We start from the raw sequence: 22,184 nt of genomic DNA, 5'->3' as shown, positions 1-22,184 counted from the left end.
GGGGTATATACATAGGGTGGGAGGTATAATTTTTAACACATATTTCAAGTGATTCAGCATAGTACAGTTATTTTGATACCAAAAGTATCTAGAGACTATGGATAACACAGGCCAAGGATGAGGATAAGTTATTCATGTTATAGCTGCCTGGTAGAAATGGTCTTTAAATTTGGTCCTATTGCTTGAAGGAAATTGGTTTCAAAGTCACACTCTCGGACAAACTGGGTGTTTATCAGTCACGGGTCCTTCATTCATCATATTGAGATGCTCTCGGTGAGGACTGGAACTGACGGCCCATGTGTGGAGTAACGGAACCACACCAGGGTTCATTCCTGGTGTGCATAAACGGGGCCACTCAGAAACTTGAAGCGCTATCTGAAACTGATGGAAACCACAAGTGTGCACAGTACAAGCAAACGATCAATATTTATAGTACATGTGTGCCTTCCGGTCGGACTGTGTACTGTATTTCATTGGTGGGCTATGCAACAAGGAATCCGCATTGGACACACACAACAAAAAATGTCCCCAGGAAAGAATGGCTGCAACCCAGGTCTCCCATCTCCTTATCCATAGATGCTTCTATTCTTTTTGGGAAAGAATGTTTAAGGAGGCTGTTCTGGGAGCTCTAAAAACGGGTCTTCTTGAGTGCAGGGTTCTGACCTGTTCTGCTTAGAAACCACACTGGGTGTGTCCGCATAAGGGTATCAGTGTTTGCTCCATGAAGGAAGTCTTTATCCCCAAAGGAAACACTGCTCTTCAGACTGGGGAAAACAGAGACAAAACAGGTCAGTGCCCTTCTTTTCTAGCTTCTCTGCATGCTGAAGGTCGCCAGCACACTGCTCGTTCATCTGCTGCCAACAGTCTGTGAATGGTGAAAACACTGCCGCTCATTTTTATAGATACAGGAGCTCACAAAGCTGCATCTATGACCATAATGCTAATAACCATGAGAGTAAAATACAAACAAAAAAATCGTTTCTAGGTAAGGGCAGAAGCCTCAAGAGCTATAAGAATTTTTTAAGGGAATGAGCACTCTTTTAAGTTGAAATGCATTTAAGATGATTCCTAGGCCCCTATTGTAACCAGATATTGTAATAATCACTTTATGTGGATTCACTTCATGTACGGCTCACAATAACCACCCGAGAAAGGTACCTTTACCGTGTTTTCTTTTATTGTGCTAAATACGTATGGAACAAAAACACATTTTTATTGTTGAATGTCATTCATTGTTGAAAGACATGATGAACCCAATCAATACCGTTGGCTTCTAACAGGTTAAACATGCATGAAGCTTAATAAGCCTAGGTAACTTGCCAGTTGAAAACGCTGATCCATAGTGCATTCAGGATCCCAACCAAGCAATGTTGCAGCAGAGCCCAGGGCTATGGAAACTCACTGCGGGCTGTGGGTTTGGGCTGGGGATTGGAGACTGAGGTGTGGGAGAGAACAGTGTCTGCGTATCTTTGGTACAATGTTCAAATGATTTTGGCTTCCTACGAATCATATTGGCTTACTCCAGAAGCTTACACGAGTCTTCTAAATCTACCAGAACCATGATTCACATCTGCAACAGTATTAGCAGGGGAGCATTTCAAAGGTATAAAACTCTAGGGATGCCCCATATATGACCAATAAATATCCAAAAAAGAGTGGACACTGGTTTCCATGTCCAGATTCCCAGCCTACCGACACTGAAGGAACTGAGACTAAATCCCTAAAAGTATGCCAGCTTGAGGGGCAAGAAGCTGAGGCCGAGCTGCCAAAGATGCTCCGTGGATTTAGTTAAGTAGGCACTTCGCTCATATGTATACTCTGTGATCTCCCTGCAATCTTCCCAAGCCTGATTCATTAGAATCTTCACGGCTAAAAATACATAACAAAACAAAAGCTACTAAACCAATAAACGCCTTTTTGGCCTCTTTTAATGAATTCCTACATGGCTTGAGTTCCCAGGTGGTACAAATGGCTAACATCCTGGGCTTCTAACCAAAAGACTGGTTAGAAATCCACCCAGAATGGTTGAGAGAGGCCTACTGAACTACTCCGGAAAAGGCAGCCATTGAAGATCCTAAGGAACACAGTTCTATTTTGACACACGTGGGGTTGCTATGACTTGGAATCAACTCAATGACTAGTAGGGGTATTGCAGGTTTTTCAGTATTTGTAAGACTGGTTTTAGAATGAGGGGGAGTGCAGATTGGGGACCCAAGACCCATCTGCAGTTCCCTAACGGTCATGGGAGGAGACAAGCCAGTCAGGATGCAGGGTAGCAACGATGACACATACAACTTTCCTCTACTTCCTAAATACTTCCTCCCCCCACTATCATGATCCCAATTCTACCTTACAAATCTGGCTAGACCAGAGGATGTACACTGGTCTGGTGCACAGATAAGAACTGGAAATACAGGGAATCCAGGAGAGATGATCCCTTCAGGACCAGCGGTTAGAATGGCGAGGAGGGAGGCTGGGGTAGAAATGGGGAACCGATTACAGGGATCTACATATAGCCTCCTCCCTGGGGGATAGACAACAGAAAAGTGGATGAAGGGAGACGTCAGACAAGGCAAGATATGACAAAATAATAATTTATAAATTATCAAGGGTTCATGAGGGAGAGGGAAAATGAGGAGCTGATGCCAAGGGCTTAAGTGGAGAACAAATGTTTTGAGAATGATGAGGGCAATGAATGTATAAATGTGCTTTGTACAATTGATGTATGTATGGATTGTGATGAGAGTTGTATGAGGGGGAGAGGGACTAAAATTCTAAACATTTCTGTGGCATGAAACTCAATCTTACTTTTGCATATAGTGCCAAGGCTCACAGCATTCTCCAGATGCCTCGGGTCCGAAACTCAGCCACATCTTGGAGAGCTGGATTTGAAAGCAGTGGCTCTCCATTGCTCCCGTAGCCAGTGCTTAGGTGAGCCCACATTTCCTTCCACTTAAACAGCCACCCGGCAGTCCAGGTCCTGTCCTCCGTCCACTGCTCACAGTGTTTCCAGCCCACCTCTATTCTTCCAGTCCTCCTCTCACAGATGCTGAAGCTTATTGACTGTTTCCGACCTTCCACTCACTGCTCTGGCTCGTGGCCTTGAACTCTAGTCTGTGAGACAAGTAAGCAATGACAACTCTTAGGCCTTGTAACAGAGCTCGGTTGGGGTACCGTGGGAAAACGAAATCTAGACAAGGACAACCAGGTAAAGAGTCGGAGTGCATTTCAGAGACAATGGCATATAAACCAAGTCCCCAAAAGGAGCTAACTGGTCAAAAAACAAATAAGGGTGAGGAACCTATGTTGAGTGCATACAATTCATAAAAAGAGACTGAACTGGTACAGGATGTTGAAGAAATTCAGGAGAGCGAGAAAACATAAGATAAGACAGGGGATGTGAAGAGGTGAGAAGAATGAAAAGGGAGTGGGGATCAGATAATAAATGTTCTCATAAGCCATTTTTACAACTTGAAATCATTCCACGTAAAATTATTAAATATAAGATTGATATATTTGAATGCCTAAATTGAACTGGTTAAAACTGACTACATTGGTGGGAAAAGATCATGCAAAAATTCACTAATTGCTTATATGCAAGGTCAGTTTGAGCTACAGAAAGTTAAAATAAGTCGATGAGAGCTGAAATGTGGCCTTGAGCATATCTCACCTGAAATTAATACTATTTCAAGAACAGGTTTGACATCTATTGCACACTAATAACTGAAGACAAGATGAATTGTGGGGAAAAAGCTAAAGGTCATTACAAAAACAGAAAAGATCAAAATGGATGTCAGAATAAACTTTGAAATTTGCTCTTCAATGTAGAGAAGATAAGGCAACTAGAAGAAACCATAAAAAGAGCCGAACAGAAAATTTCAGAGGGTTTGAGAAGGCCAAGTTAAAATGTGCCAAGACCTGGTGGGTAAAATGCACTCCGCATTTCTCAAACTGAAAAAACGGAATAAATTCAAGCCTTGAGTTACAATACTGGAGACTCTATGGGCAAAATATTTCAGGTTGTAGAACACATTGTGTGTGTGGGGGGGCGCGAATGGAAGAAATACACTGACTCACTGTACCAAAAAGACTTACCGCATATACTCGTGTATAAGCTGAGTTTTTCAGCACATTTTTAATGCAGTTTTTGTGGTAAAATTAGGTGCCTCGGCTGATATTTGGGTCAGCTTATACTCGAGTATGTGTGGTATTAAGTGCTCAATAATTTCAAGAGGTAATATGGTCAAGAACCAATGGCATGCACAGAAGAAGTATAAACTGTGCTGAAAGCATGAACAAATAGCAAGGCTCCAGAAAAGCATGGAATACTAATTGACAGCTACTTGGTCAACCAACTAAACGAGATCTGTATTTGTAGTAATTAGAAAGAAACGAGACTCAACAGTGCAGAAATTACTGAACAGATCTAATATCACATACAAGTAAATTTTTTCTTAAGATATTTTTTTAAAATGGTTGCAGCAGTACATTAACGGGGAAATGCCAGAAATTCAAGATGAATTCAGAAGAGGATGTGGCCAGAGAGAAAGCATTGCTGACATCAGATGGATCTTCGCTGGAAGTAGAGAAAACCAGAGGGAGGTTTACTTGGCTGAGAAAGGGCATTTGACTGTCTGGATCCTAACAAACTACATTAAGAAAAATGAGAATTCCAGAACTTCATTGTGTTCATGCAGAACCTGGGCATAGATCAAAGGATGTCTCAGGAGACTGAATGGTTTAAAATCAGAAAAAGTGTATGTCAGCCTGCACCATGCTGAGCCAAAATCCGAGAGGCTGGACTCTAAGATGAACAATGCACCCGGATGGTAGCAAGACCCATTATCAACCTGCAATATGCAGATGACACCGCAAACCTTGCTTACGAAAAAGGAAACAAATGTGAGGCTCTTGCTGACGAAAAGCAAAGGTGACATCCTTCAATCTGAACTATATAACTCAATGCAAAGAAATCAAATTCCTCAATACTAGCCCAATCGGCAACATCAGGATAAACAGAGGAAAAGATTGGCATTTTCAAGGAGCTCATTTTGCTTGGCTCCACAATGTTCATGGATCCCACACTCAAGACATCCAACAATGTATTACCTTGGACAAATCTGTTACGCGCCACCTCTTTAAAGTGCCGTAGAACAAGGAGTCATTTTTGAGGACTAAGATGCACCTGACCCAAGCCTGTTACTTTCAATTGTCTCATTGCATGTGAAAGATGGACAACGAACTGGAGAGACTGCCAAAGAGTTGATGCATTTGAACTAAGGATCTGGCAAAGAATATTGAAAGTACCATGGTCTGGTAGAATAACTAACAAACAAACAAACAAACAAAAAATCTGTCTTGGGAAAAAAGTACAATCAGAGAGCTCTTTTGAGGACCCCTTAACCACAAGATGAATTGGCGCAGAAGCTGCCGCAATGGGCTCAAACATAACCATTATGTGGATGGCGAAAGACCAGGCAGTGTTTCATTCTGTTATACACAGAGTTGCTATGGGCTAGAACCTGCTTAACAGCACATAACCTAGGTAGCACCCAACAGCGGCAACATGGGTAACATAGTGAAGAATGCAGGAGGCAGCCAGCGAAGGTGGAAGGAATACCTGGGGTTTCTGTGCCACGATGCATTAGTTCACTTACAACAATTTCAAGATGTAGTGTATGGTCATAAAAGAAGGCCCAGTTATATGATTATAACAGAAGTCCAAGTTACCCTGAGGCATTGGTACAAAACAAGGCTCCAGGAATTGATAAGATACCAATTGAAAGGCTTCAACAATTGATGCCATGAACCAAAATATATATAAATTGCTGTATGGGAAGGAATTTCATCTGCAAATTATTAGTCAAACCATATTAAAGTGTTCTTTACACACACACACACACACACACACACACAGGTCCAGCAAAGTTCTCCATTGCATGTAGCAACTCCTCCCATCAAACAATAAGGTTACTTCCTCACCCTTTGATCCCGGGCTTACTCTGTGCCTAGCTTAGGCCAAAAGGATGCAAGCGAAGTGACAGGGCCCGTTCGAACAGCCATGTCCTTTCTCTTGGAGCACTTCCTAGCTGCCACGTGAACACAGCTAAAGGATGAAAGAGCACACACGGCAGATAATGTAAAAGCCAACCACTGGTGCATTCGTGAGCATCAATGAACCAGAACTGTCCGGTTGAGTTTTAGACCAAATTGTCAGCAAGTAGTGTTGCGTTAAGCCACAAAGTTTGCGAGTGAGACCTGTGCAGTTACTGATAAGGGAATTTAGCTAAACCAGGGCCACTCCCTGCCACCCAGCAAATTCCACTCACAGCACTGGGTTCTGTGTCTATAAATCCTTACAGGCACACACCGACTGACTCACCCTGTCCCACAGAGCGGTTCCCCAGGGCTCCTCAGCCAAATCAGAGAGCTACGTGGAGATCAAAGCATCCGATGAGGGTGACTTCTGTAGATACGAGTTGGCTGTACAATTTGTGGGGGTTGGGGTGAAGATAATAAAATGTGTCAAGAGCATGGTTTTTAAAACAAACTCCTGAGATTCCCTGCGCATTCCTTGGAACGTTGCTTTCATAAAAACCCAAGGATCTTTTTATTCACCTCAAATTCTTACCATCAGTAGTCCGATTAAATGTTTTATCTCCCCAATGAAATGACAAGCAATTTGTGGTAACAGAGCCAGTTTTACCTACCTCTAAATTTCATAGTCGAATGCTAAATAAGTTAGTAAAATGATGGTTATTTAGAGGGACTATTAAGAGAGATGGTAGGGGAAAATTCTGAGATGAAATGAAGACTCCAATTTACAGACCCAAGATATACAGTATATCATAGGTAACAGAAAAAAAGGTTCAAATATGAGGTAGAAATCTTGGTCTTCCACACACTGGCTCCTGAGAAGGCATCTGTTTTGTTTGACACTGCAAATGAAGCGCTCAGCAAAAAGGGGCAGGGGCCTTGTCACAGAGATGAAGGCATCCCTTTGGGGGTGTGGACCACCCTACTGTTGACGGTCACTGAGGATGCTCAATACCCTGAGCAGACGTCTAATGAGCCGTAACCTGGAAACAAGGAACTGCACCTCCTACAGGCCCGGGGCAGGGTTTCTCTCAGAAGGAGCTCTGAGGGGCAGATGGATTGCCTTTGAAACAATAAAGACACTGATTGAAGTGAGTACTTCTTGGCACATTTTGTTTGTTTGTTTGTTTGTTTGTTTGTTTCTAATGCCAGAGATGTTTTCCGGGTTTGGGTACATTGCTCCATCTGAGTGCCGTCTTCCCTTCTAGGGCAGGCAGCACGTTAGCCGAGGGACCCTCGTTGCTTTACAAATGACTTTCTTCCTGGCATGCCATGAATCAAGAGCCAAATATTCATTAATCTACTACTCTTCCCCCATATTGTACAATTAGTACATTACTAAATTGTGTTTTCTTAGGGATGATCTCAATTAAAATTTTTCCCCACAAGTGCCTATGAGCCAAGAAACAATTCCTATGCTGGAAGCACATGAAAATGAATTTCAGAAGCAGTGGGGCTGCATTATGTAATAATTATGAAGCTCATTAGCAAGGAACAACCCTCATTCTTCTCCAAACTGTAATTTCATTGGTTATATTATTTGTAAAGCTCTGTGTGCACAGACCGGTGTCATCTTTCTCTCCTCTGTGCATGCAACTGGTTCGGAAACGCTCTCTGCTTTTGAGCAAGACCGGGAGGCAGAATCTGCAGGCGGGAGCAACCTTGACTCTCCTTGCGAGGAGTAAGCGAAAATCACGCAGACTCACACCATGGAGCCCGTTCGGAGTCAAAGCAGCCCTGTGGCCAGGTTGGATTGCCCCCTGGATGTCTGAGGCTGTGCCTATTTATGGATATGCTCATTTCTCTCTTGCAGAACCGCTGGCGGTCTCAAACCGCTGGCTTGGCCACTGGCAGCTCAGTGCCTAACTTACGTAGCCCCCAGGGCTATTTTATGATGAATAGGATAGCATAATGGTTTGGGTACGCATATCCAACTCATCTCTGAACTCAACTGCACTGCTATTTTTATTTTTACAAACTATTTTTTTTGAAAAATTATTTTTCAAGACAAATTTTGACCAAAAATTATGAAACCATTTTTCCCGGATGCTAGAGATGTTTATGGTCAGGAAAGGAGAAACTTAAAATTATTTTAACGCAATTTTGTGAATGGGTCAGTTTTCACTTACAATATTTCATGAATGGCAATATCCTCGTGACGCATAATGGCAGCGATTTTATAAGGTGAAGGAAAAATTCGTTTTTTAACTGATCTTCTATACCTAACATATGAAGATCCTTCCAACTCTTCCATCATCCTGTGATCCGTTCCTGGCATCAGGATGAAGGTATGGATAAGCGAAAGCTCACAGTCACACTGTTGCTGTTTGTTTTCTATACTGTCCAGTATAAGCGTAATGACCACTGGGAGGGTGCCGCAGCACCAGGCAGTGTTGCTTTCTGTTGTACACAGGCTGTGCACACATGGCAACCCACTCCATGGCACCTAGCCCCGAATACCCGGAACTCAGCGGCATAAAATAGTAATTCATTATCACAGGTAATTATGTAATTATAATTAGGTTCCATGGGTTGAGTAGGATGAATTGGGCCTTTCTCACTTGGGGTTTCATGCAGGTGTCCGTTGAGGATGGAGGATTCTGAGGGCGAGACTGAGCGGGGTTTTGACAATGGTGTCTCCTTCATAAGGAGCCCTGGTGGCGTAGTGCATACACATTGGGCTGCTAACTGTGAGGATGTTGGTTCAAAACCACCAGCTGCTCCCTGGGAGAAAGACAGGTTTCTCTGCTCCCGTACAGTTATGGTCTCAGCAACTCACAAGGGCAGTTCTACCCTGCCCTACAGGTCACGTTGAGTCTTCTGTTTTCTATATTCATTTGTTAGCTACCTGGGCTGGTGGTTAGAACAACTGGGGGCTTTTAGAAGGGTTCTTGTTTCAACAAGACTGCTCCACAGAACTAGCAATGTCTCAGGAGAGTGGGCCACGCTATATTTATGGTGACTATCTACCCCAGAGTGAGTCTTCTAAGAGATCAAGGGGCAAGCTAAGGGGCTTTTTGTGTTAACATAGTCCCAGAAATCAAATGGCATCTCTTCCAGTGCCCGCTATGTGTTACTAGTGAGTTATGGGGCCAGCCTAGATTTAAGGGAAGGGACTATATGCTGACATGAAATTTTAATATGTCCAGGTCCCATCCTCACTACACGAGAATTGAATGTTCCTTAGAAACTTCCCTTAAGCCAAAATAGCATAAAGTGAAGAAGCAATTACTATCTGTGTACATGGGGGGAAATGTTGAACATTCCCAGACACAAAAAATAACCTCCCGAAGCATGCCAAATTACACACTGACACAGAGTGGCCACGGCCAAGTTCATCTATGTCAGCTCAGGCCGAGATGCTGGTGCCCTTGCCAGGGAAGGGGCTGATGGGGCGGCTCTCCTGTCCTCGTTAGCTGATGACGCAAAAAGGCTGGACACAAAGCAAATATTGAACTGCTAGTTTTATCGTACAAGGGCAAATCCTCTCCGGATCACCTTTGGGAAGTGAAAACAGCTACAGGGAGTCCCGAGTTACATCATATTACTGTTACTACAAACTAAACCTATGACTGACAGCTTATTTCTATGTAATGTTGCAGAATATAATTTGCTGACGTTATCATTATAACTCAAACCAAAGTCACTGCCCGGGAATCAATTCCAATCACGGCAACTCTACAATACGGAGTAGAACTCCCCCTGCATGTTTCTGAGGCTGTAAATGTATAGGAGCCTCTGGTAGTTTCGAACTGTTGACCTTACCGTTAACAGCACAATTCATAAACCACATCACCACAGCTCTTCCACACGTTCCAACACTCTCAAAACATATGAAGAAACTCATAATAAAAAGTAACAGAAAAAAATATATATATGCACACACATATATCACCAGAGTCTTTCTCCTTGTGCATCTCTGGGTAGATTTTGAACTACCAACCTCAGGAGCTGAGCGTTTAAACTTTTGGCCCAATCACCCAGGGACTCCCATCACTTTAAGTAGACTGGAATTCTATACTGGGAAAGAGAGTCTAGCTAGATTCTCTCCCTGTGTCTGCTAGCCTGTGGCTTTAGTTACTGGACTTGAGTGTATTTGTGTAGTTACTGGACTTCAGTGTATTTGTGTAGTTACTGGACTTCAGTGTATTTGGGAAGGGCTTTGTAGAGGGCGGACGTGCTGTAGCAAAGGTGCCTGGCGGGTGCAGTGGTTATGCACTGGCCTGTGATTCGCATGGTGGTACAGTGGTTATGCATTGGCCTGTGATTCACATGGTCGGCAATTCAAACCACCAGCAACTCTCAGGAGAAAGAACTGGCTTTCTAACCCCTCAGCAGTTACACTGCCGGAAATCCACAGGAGGTCCTGATGCCTCCACAGCTGTGGCAGGTGGTAACACAAAAGAAGAACTATGTCCCACCCAGAGGTGGAGCGTCTAAACTTTTAAAGTGATCTTGTAAGGACGCACAAGAGCTCTTCAAAAATTGAGAAGATATTTGAAAACTGATTCAAAATTTGAACTAAAGTATTGAACTTAAGAATTTTCAACCTTATGTTTAGGATTTAATCAGAGCGTTTTTGTCCCAATTGCGTTGTCTGCAACTCTGTAGGATTTTTTCTTCTGTATACTGCTTCTCCCTCAAAAAAGAAATGGCAGTTACAACAGTACAGTTACTCTGTTCTTGTTAACTGTACAAACGTTTCACTCTTTTTTTTTTGTTAAAGTTGTTCAAACCGATATGGCCTTTAGACGCTGAGTTTACATCAGGAAATGAGAAAAACACAAATTATGGGCTTCATGAAGTTTACATTAAAGCAGGGGTACATGGATGCTATGAGGGACATCAAAATGTTTGTGGAAATTTCTACTATCTGTCCATTCCATGAGCTTTTTGATGCTACGGGAACATAATTTGTAAGAAAAACAATAGAGAGATGGTGGTAATAATGATAAAGGAACTATAAAGATATTGGATACTATTAGGGGGAATGTGTTATTAAATATATACCTGTTTTGCATTCTTTACAATGTTTTCCATATTGAACAGACCGTTATTCAATGAGCACAGGGACTTCGTTTTTAAAGTAGACACTTATAATTCTCCAACAATAAACCTGGATAGGAAGAGTAAGCTAGAGCAAAATTGAGGTTTCAGACTCAATGCCATTTAAATTTTTTTAAAAAGAAATGAAAGAGTTTCACTTTTCAAGTAAAAATTTAACAACACCCCGTAGCAATAAAGGGTGTGATGTGTCCACAGAAAAACTATGTCTACTTACAGCAGAAAGCAAAAACAATCTCCCCTTTGGCAATCAAAGTTAATTCAGACAGCTACTAAAGAGACCACTTTCATGGAAGTCCTCCGACACCAGGAAAGAATAATTGTGTGATACTACCAGACATCTTTGTTTTGTTGTCCACCTGGAGATAGAAGCCAGGACAAAATCTACAAAGTTGCTCACAAGGAAAATGAAGCATTCACTCTACCTGGCTTGGACAGGCCGATATTATGTCTGGAGCTTCTGCCTCTGTATCCGGTAGCAGAGGTTTCAGAAAAGCTGAAGGATTCCATAATACATTTGATTAGCTACTCGATAAAGAACCTACAGAGAAGATTGCCTCTTCGACCTGGTGAGATTTTCTCCAGACCCTGGAGTATAACGAGCAAGAAAACACGTGATTTTTATCCTACACTCGCCAGCATAATTACAAATGCGATTCCTATTAATAAAAAATGTCAAATCTTTTCAAGAATATAACCAGGACACTTGCCTTAATGACATCCTGCAGAAATTATTGTTAGAGAAAAATCATAATTTCCAGAAAGCAGCCATACAAGCATGGTGGCACGTCTACATTTATAGGGTAGGGACAGTGACTTTCTGCACACTGATACCTAATTCTTAGAGCACCATATTCAAGATAAACTAGACCAGGGCTCCTATAAGGTGAACACACACCCCATTCACTACTGAAAAAAATACTGTTGACAAAATTCAGTTCAGCAGTAGGCCACAGCTCTGCACAGTCACACTCAGTAGGTCCACACACACTTTTCAGTGCACACACTTCTGAGCATCACTGTCTTCCCCATCTATCAGATTAGGAACTCTTTCGTGGATAAATACAAATGTTTCACGTATGATTATGGCCCAATATAACCTTACATCCGACAATGGTGTATGTCCAAATTTGATTTGGGATAGGGATTCCCAAATTGGAAAGAGGAGAGAGAAATGCTGAAAGATGCTGAGTTGGAGTTTAGAGTTTCACTGACTCCATTAGAAGGGAAGAAAGAAAGGTGCAGCAAAAACAAAGCAGTAGGTCCCAGTCCCAGGAAGATTATAGCTAAAGAAAGAAATTTTTTTAAATGCAACTGCCTTAGGATAGATTTAAAGCAGACGTTCCAAATTTATTTGGCCTATTGCTCCCTTTACAGGGGAAAAAAAAACAACCAACCACCACCAACAACAAAAAACCCAACTGCTCAATACCCTCCTGGCAGTGAAAACATTTTGTACTCTAGCCCCAAGGGTACAATGTGGGCATGTGCTTTGGCAGCCCTACTGGATCGTTCCAGTTCTTCCCGAGGGGTGGCACAGCCCACTTTGGGAAACGCTGGCTCCAACTATAAATTCATTCTTGAAGCCCTGAAGCTACTTTCTAATAAAAAGGGAAGGGTCTGTATTACTGTGGAATGCTTTTAGCTCCAAGGAAAAGTAAGCCCAATTAACCATAATCAGAAAGACATTTAGTATTTAATTAACATTCAAGAACTCTAGAAGTAGATAGCTCCAAGTTTACACATCTTAATTACAATATTAAGGACCCAGATTCCTACCCTTCTCAGTTAACAAGCATTGGCTCTTCGTCCATTAAAATTGCTTCTTGGCTGCAAGCTAACTGCCACAGCTCCCGTACATACTGTAAACTCATCAGTAACCCATGTCGGAAGGTAGGAGGAGTCACAAAAGTATTTTCTCTCAAAAGAGAAAATTCCTCAGTAGATGTTCCTTTGGTTAATTTGGACATAGGCATAACACTGCTGTATCTTGGTGAAGAACATGTGATTCACATAACGGGTTCAGACCAATCATGATATATCCACTAAAGCAGCAGTTCTCAACCTGAGGGTCCAGACCCCTTTGGGGGTCGAACGACCCACCTGATTCATCACAGTAGCAAAAGGACAGTTATGAAGCAGCCACGAAAATAATGTTATGGTTGGGGTCACCTCCACATGAGGAACTGTATGAAAGGGCGGTGGCATTGGGCAGGTTGAGAACCACTGCACTAGGGCTAGGAAGGACTTCAGTATCTCTGAGTTAGGTGATCCCCACAACAGCCACATAAATATAAATCCAGGATTAATTTCCAGAAATCAATGATGTATGGGCTGTAGGTAAACGGCACCGTATGAAATAATTGTTGATAAAATAGTTTTGATAAAATTCTTCTACTTATACAGCCACGTTTCATTACTCTTATTGAGCTAAGTATGATCTTTCTTTCTTTCTTTTACTCCACATTACTCTAGAACCTAAAGTACCTGGATTTTTTATCTTTATAATTATTAATCATTTTATTGGGGGGGCTCATATAAATCTTATAACAATCAACATTTCCAAAACACATTCTTTCTACTTGAGCCCTTGGTATCAGCTCTTCTTTTTCCCCTCCTTCCCCCACCCCTCCTGAATCCTTGATCAATCATATATTATTATTGTTATTTCATATCTTACACCGTCCGTTTGTCTTCCTTCATCTACATTTCTTGAGGGGGGTGCACAGCTATATATATTAACCTTGTGATGGGTTCCCCCTTTCTCCGCCCCCCCCCCCCTACTATTCCTGTACCCTCATGGTATCACTACTCCCACTACTGTTCATGAGGGGTTTCTGTCCTGGATTCCATGTGTCGAACGCTATTATCTGTACCAACGTGTGTACTCTGGTCTAGCCAGGTGTGTAAGGTAGAACTGGGTCATGGTAGTGGGGGGAGGAAGCATTCAGGAACTGGAGGAGTGATGTGTTTCATCGGTGCTGTACTGCACCCTGGTTGAATCGTCCCTTTCTTGTAACCCTTCTGAGGAGGGATGTCCAATTGTCTACAGATGGCCTTTAGGTCTCCACTCCAATGCCCCTTGTTGGCATCGAAGTAATTGTTTGTTTGGGATCTTTTGATACCTGATCCTGTGAGACCTCAAGATCACACAGGCTGGTGTGCTTCTTCCAGGGGAACCTAGTTGCTTGCCTCATAGCTAGCTGCTTATTTAACTGGAAGCCTTTAAGACCCCAGATGCTATATCTTTTGATAGGTGGGCACCATCAGTGTCAGCAAGATGAGTATCAAAGAGTGCCAGGTTATTAGAACAAAGTATTCTTGTGTTTAGGGAGGCCTTGAGTAGAGGCCAAAGCCCATCTGCTATCTTGATACTTAACATATAAATATATGTACATTGACCTCTATATCATTATAAATTACAATATATATATGCATGCCTATAGCTATACCTCTATAAATAGCTTTTGCCTCCTAGTTTTTTATATCATTTTATTGGGGGCTCACACTATAGTTCTTTCCTCTATTTCCTTTCACCTTTGTCCTGCCCCACTATCATGCTCACCCTCCATTCGGCTCTCGGTAATTCCTCTTGGATACACTGCACTTGATCGAACCCCACCAGTCATTATATGCCCTCCTTGCTATCAATTTTAGATCTATTGTTGTTCCCTTATCCCTGATTTTGTTGGCTCCCCCGTCCCCTCTCATATCTGCCCAGAACCGCAGGTCCCATTGTTTTCTCCTTGGGATTATTTGTCCTGTCTTGCTTATACAGGTACGCATAGAGTGGCTGGGGTTTTAAAGGTAAGTTAGAAACTCAACACCAATATCAAGTGTGAACTCAGTTCATATCTTTGGAACTAAACGCTTTTGTTCAGTCTGCATTGAGATTGTGTAAAATTGGAATAGCATTTTTAGTGCATGCTAATATTTTCTCAGGGAATGACACATTACAATCACCATGTTTACTATTAAATTGATATTTCCATTTCAACAAACATTTGGCATCTCCCTGGTGCTCATCACTTTCCCAGGTACTGTACTGGAAATTCGATGGAATCTGAAGAACAGCAACAGGTATGTCTTGCCCGAAAGCAGGATTGCTAGGTATAATGCAGCATTTCGTTTAAGTGTAAATCTCGTATAAACAATAAGGGCCTTTTTAGTATAAGTATGCCTCAAATATTGCATGGGGCACCCTTAAACTAAAAAGTCACACTTTATCTAATAAATATAGAAAGGGTTTCAGGATTACAATGTCAGCATTAATAAATAACTAAAACAAGGATTGTCAATAAAAGCAAATCTTGGGGGAAAGTTGTGAGGCACTCGGATATTTACAAACTCAAAATGCCACTTCCCTCAGATTTCACATTAGTTAAATAAACTTGTACAGATGAAGGAGAAATAGTGTGGATATCACCTCCCCTCGCCAAATAAATTCAAGATCGCCCAAACGAGGACGCCAGATACCAAACACCAAAAAAATGCCCAAGGTGAGTAGTTTTATGCTAGATTATATAACTCCTTACCTATTCCTGACTAGGGGTGGGGGGGATCCGGTAAAAACCAAATGTGATTCTCTCTACAACTACCAGATTCTACGGGGACCATATAAAAGACCACCTTCAACCGCAGCGGCAGCACCCCCACCATTAGCAGTAAAGGTGAGGAAGTCTTCCATATTAAAGAAAATCAAGAAAGGGGATAATCAAAGGCAACATTTAATTCAGGATTCTGGATCTAAAGGAGTTCATCTATTTTTAAAAACGGGAGTTTTGACGATAGAGGGTGTGTTTATTAGAAGTGAGAGTGGAATCTCATTCTCAGGAGATAAATCCGAAAACAGTTCAGGGTGCTTTCCCCTCATATCCGCAGCTTAGTTTCAAACGGCCAAGCATGAGGATGTTTGCAAAGTGTGCGTGTAGAAAGAGACTGTCGCAAAATGCGAACAGCTGGTAAGTCCAGATGAATGAAACATGTGTTCCTTATGCGATTCGTCCAAGTTTCCGATAGTTTTCAAGTTTATCAAGATACAACATTAACGGGGAAAATATATCCCGGACACATTTATAAATATATCAAAGGGGGTGGGCCCCAGGGGCACAGAACACAGAGTCTGCGCCATAATGACAGACTGCAGGTTAATCCAGGGAGAAGGAGGCAGTCAGCACCTCGCAGCACCAGGGAGCCCAGGAAATGCAGACCACCCACACTGTCCTTTCAATCCACAGGGAGTGTTGCCCAGGCTGAGGGGCCATGCCAGCTGTCTGTCTTTAAAGCTGTCTGGGGAGCACCTTTTTTTATCAAGGACTGCTTTCACACAGCCCACGAAACAAACACACAGGCACACATGCATGTACTCCTGCATGCATGCATGCATACATGCTCATACCCAATAAGGAGAAACACCTTTGCCCCAAGGTTGCTGCTCCCAAACGCCCAAGTTCACTGCCATGGAGCTGATGTAGACTCAAAGAAACTCTATAGGACAGGGTAGATCTGCACCTGTGGGTCTCCCACACTGTCTCATCTTTCTCCCAGAAGGTTCTCCGTTCACCATACTCTACCATTTCTTGCCAGCTCTTACTCAACACATTCCATGTAAATTGCAAGTCTTTGCCATAACCGATATGTTCAGTGGCTCAAAAAGAGAACAGAATAGACCCAAGCAAGAGATGGAAAAGAAGGTGTGTACAAGCCCTCCCAGGAATGCTGCTTGGAATGGCAACACAATCTCTTATCCCCCACCCTCCATTAGGTACCAGGAACCACAGGCAGCTATCTTGCAGCCATGACCAGAAAGTTCAAGTGCGAAACACCAACGCTTGGAGAGATTAGTGTTAAACTAAGCAGCAGAGAATAGGGTTCCTGGAGACCCATTTCATCTCTTGGGTCAAGTGAGACAGGCCTCTCGAATTACATCAGCCAATAAATTCCCTAAGTACAGCACTCCACACACACACCCTTCTGGCAGTTTGTATTGAATGTTTGGACCATGTACAACCCAAGAAATCTCACTGAAACACTGCTTTGTGAACATTGAACTCCATGGTCAAAGAAGACTGGCAAGCAAATACTTCTGTATATAATATGCCCTTCTCGTCCTGTTGCAGAGCAAATTAGGGTAATAAAAGTGCTGAGAAATCTCACAGTCTTTACCTCTGTTCAAATCAGCATGCCCCAAACCACTTGGCTTTTCCTATTATTCCTTCTTTAAAAATAATATTCCACAGCAGGCAATTTTTCCAAAAATTGGGTAGAAATCATTATCTTGCAAGTTTATGATAATAAAGTCTTCTGTATCAATCAGCTGCAACATACAGTCTGTGTTTATTCCTACTTAGGAAGTTTAAGATTCATGGAATCAAAGCAGAGCTTACAGCTCAAGAATAACAAGCTTAAGTATACTGGCAGGGATCAATGTCGCAGATTTCTGCGCATGCCTGTTGGACAATGTAAGGCTATCTCATACAGTTAGCTAGTTCCCACCTGGATGTTAACCTGTTACACAGGGGGCTCAATAAAGGTCCTCGGATAAATGGAGCCATTACCAATCTACTGTTTCCTTGGGAATTACATTTCTTGTTGTCTTTCTTCATGTTCCCTCTGTTGCACATTAAATTAATGCTTTTATTGAACAGTGTGTGGTGTCTCCTAGTTCTGAAGTCCCGGGAGGACAGAACTAACTCAGAGCTCTTTAGTGCATACAACGAGTTTCAATGATTTGTTCACGGCACATTCCCTTCACTTGTCCACAATGAATCAGGCTTGATCTTTACAAATCTCTTTAAACTTACATTTGCACAGAAAAGCGTCCACACTTATAAATGTTTCTGGTCTTGTTGTACATCATATTAATAAAGAATGGCAAGTTTAGCACACTCTTTTCAGACAGGCACATTAGGGGGAAATAATTATACGCTATTGAGCACAGATGTAGTGAAGTTAATTTCATCCCTTCAAAAGAGAATATTTATTTCCAGGACATCAGTTGCTAGAACAGATGGTTTTGCTACCCTTCGTTTAATGCCTGTGCACTCCAGTGTAACACACGCCTTTGTATATTTTCTCTTCTTCCAATGCCAACCAGGGAGCAAAAAACCTAAAGCAGGTGGCCAGAGTAGACCACAAGGTTAGCAGTTCAAACCCACGAGCCACTCATGAGAGAGAAAGATGGGATTTCCACTCCCAGAAGAGTTACAGTATTACAGTGAGATGTATCCTTAGACTCTACTAGAGGGTGGGGCTTAAGCCACCATCCTGTTTTCCACAGGGGTATGCTCTCCTGAGAGATTAAAAATCACACCTTCACCAGAGCTTTGTGTGACTTCTGTTTCCTGACACCGGGGTTAGTGAAAGCAAGACTTGCTTTGACGTTGGGGCCTATCTGGCTTCTGACTCTGTACCTTGCATCTGCCAAACCTCTGGATTTCAAATCTATAACACCCACAACCCTGTGAGACATTTCCTTAAAATGTTGCGTTTCTGTGAGGCGTTGTAGTGAATCACAGGTGGAGGAGGTGGGGAATGGAGGGACATAACATCGTAGGGAAGTTGGACATCTAGGACATCTTTCATCTTAAACGTCTTAAGGCTTACATCTTCTAAACTAAAGTCTGACGACATTTCCAAGTTACACTCACTGACATCAAATTAACTCCAACTCATAAACAAAGTAGAACTCCCCCTCCGGGTTTCCAAGACTGGAACTCTTTATGGGAGTGGTTCGGAATGGTTAACCTTGAGGTCTGAAGCCCAGTCCACAACCCACTATGTCACCAGGGCTCCTAGTAACACACTTAGATAGAGATAAGATACTTTTAAGATATTCTGTTCACTGAAAATGTGTAAAAGTAATATTTAGCCCAAGAGCAATGAGTATTTCAGCACTCAGTGTAGTCTCCAAATAGCAGTTTGTTTAAAAATAATAATAAAACACGAAGTCTTTGGAGAAAGGTTGACTCCAGGAAAAATGTACAAGAACATCTTGCTATACCAGGAAAAGTTAATACTGTTGACTCCTGAATCAACGCGTGTTCCTGTATGCGTGGACACACATGTAGGTAGAATGTTTTCACCGTTGCTCTGGGGGTCAGGTGATGTGTCGTATCTGCTTAAAATGCAGAAGGACACTAATTCACGTGCTTCCTCAAAAACCATGCCCAAACTATGATATAGATGAACTGACATCTACAATATAAACACAGAATTCTTCATGTGTAGAGTATATTATTATGGGTCTATTATAATAAAGTGGTAGTTGAAAGAGATATGGACTAAAATAGTCGTACATGAAAAGACGTGTGGGCTTTGCTTTAAAATAACGAGAGGTAGAGGGAGCAGGAGGCACAAATGAAAGAATAGTGGCCCTAAGTTGACAATTTTTGAAGTTGGTGAGTGTGACATGAGTATTCATTGCATTATTCTCTGTTTTTGCCTATGTTTTAAATACTGCAAAAAGTTTCCCCTATATTTGTAATGTAGGCATGTCACATCCAAATCCGATGTGACATATATAACTTCCATTTCTGGAATATTAATTAAGTCAAGAGGAGTGTGGTAATACACAGGGACATACATTTCTAGTAAATGTAAGAATGTTTTTGAATAAAATCTTCTAGGTAGATATTTCTGATTATTAAAAATGTCCACCAAGGTGGGCATTGAACATGAGTTGCGGCTCGAACAAAGCCATATTTTGGATCTACTTGAACTTAGAAGTCTATGCAGTTGCTTTCAATGTACTCTTCCTGGCCGCTGCCTGGTTCCAAGCAAACTTTGAAGCATGCATGTGAAGGGGAAGGGGTCAGAGACGAGCACTAGAATAGAGATATGAGAAGGGGTACACAAGACTTCGACAAAGCAGGAAGGCGTCACAGACGGACTCCTGACTCTGCTTAACGTAGTAAGTTGAGATTCCTGTTGAATCTCTGCACTGACATGGAATAGGGATTTCTCTATTACCAGGTAACAAGTCAAAAGCCCATTTCTGAAGACATTAAGTTAACTTGGTTTCAGGAAACCATGTAAAGAGAACAGTCTTCCACTATCGGAGCACATTATTCTTTCCTTGGATTTGCTTCAGACGTGCTATTTACTGTATCTGGATCAGACCTTGCACGCCAGTAGGCCTTTGACAAGGGTCAACAGGAAGCAGGTTTCTGCTTCACTGGGAATCTAAAATAACCCCAAACCGAAGTTCTTCCAAGTAGTTTTGTAAAGATGGTACCGGATACCATCAATCTTCTGCCAGCTAGTTAAATACAGAGCATTCAGACAAATTTGACTGATAGCGTTTTCTCCTTCATCATGTTAGCATTAGAAGGAAAACTGACATTTCTCAACAAATCAGCAAATACACTTTTAACTCTGCCCCACATTATCTACCATCAAGAAGAACATCTCTGTATTATGAACTCAATTTTGATTCTGGCCTATAAAATTAAGTAATCAAATCCTATTTCTGAGAGTGTATTCTATTTGTCTCACTCTAATTTCACTTTAGTGGGCACACAGCAATTCTTTCAGCTTCTACCATTTGTATATTGGTCTATTCATCATTAGTCTAGAATCCCTCGGCTGAGGCAGTCCATACAGATTTTATGACATGAGAAACTGGGAAAATCACATCGACGTACAAGTAAACTATAAGACAGCTATAACTTTCTCCTCCCCAGGCAATATAGGCATTTTCTTCCTTCTTCCTTTCCCATCACTCAGCATCATTCCCTTCACCCCACTAATACCCCGGCCAACTCAAAATCAAGAACAAGCTACATTTCCAGATGCTTCTGTTTCGGATCATTTCAGAATCTGAATTCTCAACACTGGACATATGAAAACATCATGGCTTTTGGGAAAAGCCAATTTCAGCTCTGTCGTTTTGGAAAATGACAAACCCAGATGGATTAACTCTCTTCTCTCTGCCTATCATCAAATATTTATTGAACCTTTACGAAGGGCATCCCTATTAGCTGCCAGGCCAACAGTGCAAAGGGCCCTTTCTCTACTATTTCCTATAGTCAGTGAGTCTGAATGAGCTCAATGGCGAATAGTTTACCTCAAGGACCAGGCGGCTGACTAAATTACTCAAATCCCAATCTATAAAACGTTCCCACTTACGCTTCATTAAAGAGGGCACCATGACCATTTTGATTAACATTTAATTACAGTGTCTGGATACTGTGGGGGCTTAGAGAGTGGGGGATCGCTAAATATGTTGAATGAAAAATGCACGAATGAAGATCTGCCTATTAAGAACTTGGATTCAGTTGGAATTTTCCAGGATGTAAAACAAATATTAACTGACCCTGGGATCTCAGTTTTGTCTTTCTTTAGAATAATAACTTATAGATATTTTTATTTATGGTGATTTATTGATTCAGTGAACACAATTATTTTTATGTTCACAACTGTTACCCCAGGTCAATCACACACGTGTTTGTGTCCCTACAACTCCCACTACCCTGTCTAAGAAGATTATAAGTTTTCACCAGTCAAGAAAATGATGGAAATGTTAGTTTTCAAAATGCCATATTAGAGGATGATCTTCCCACCCACTGAGGGTGCCAGGGACCTACTACAGACGGTGGAAGAAATTATGCTGAAAGGAAAACCAATGACCTAAGAATATTATGAAAAGACACGATTTTTTACAACCATTGGAAGAAGTGTGCAAATGCATGAGTGTAGATTTTATCAGGTATCCACATTTATCGCTACTAGCAAACTGGAACGCTACCTAACCCACAGTTCTAAGCTATCCAACTAGTTGTGGGTGGTGTATGAAAGAAGAAGGTGAGCAATCCCTTTGGCAAGGATGGAAAAGGCTCTTAGGCCTTACAAAATGCATCCAGTTAAGACACTGCCATCTACTCCGTGAGGTTTTTTGGGGTTTTTTTAGGGTGCCCAAGATTTATGTCTGGGGACTACAATATAGTTGTAATTTTCATGCTCTTTGGTTTTTTATGACATATGTTAATCTACCGGCATGATTTTTTCTGCCTTTGTAAATGACT

The 22,184-nt window shown here is 41.8% G+C and overlaps 1 protein-coding gene and 1 non-coding gene across 2 annotated transcripts in view; one reads left to right on the top strand and one right to left on the bottom strand.

Moving 5' to 3' along the window:
- Nucleotides 1–22,184, bottom strand: part of PCSK5 (proprotein convertase subtilisin/kexin type 5) — a 525,106-nt gene that overhangs the window by 381,303 nt on the left and 121,619 nt on the right. The window lies entirely within an intron of this gene.
- Nucleotides 21,944–22,066, top strand: LOC115869181. The gene has a single exon (XR_004046043.1). It is a non-coding gene; the product is annotated as a U6atac minor spliceosomal RNA (small nuclear RNA).

Source organism: Echinops telfairi, unplaced genomic scaffold (assembly GCF_000313985.2).
Source record: "Echinops telfairi isolate 266 unplaced genomic scaffold, ASM31398v2 ScPeMD7_22;HRSCAF=79, whole genome shotgun sequence".
NCBI classification, from domain to species: Eukaryota; Metazoa; Chordata; class Mammalia; order Afrosoricida; family Tenrecidae; genus Echinops; species Echinops telfairi.
The sequence above is the reverse complement of the archived record's forward strand: the minus strand, read 5'-3'. Positions and strand labels throughout refer to the sequence as shown.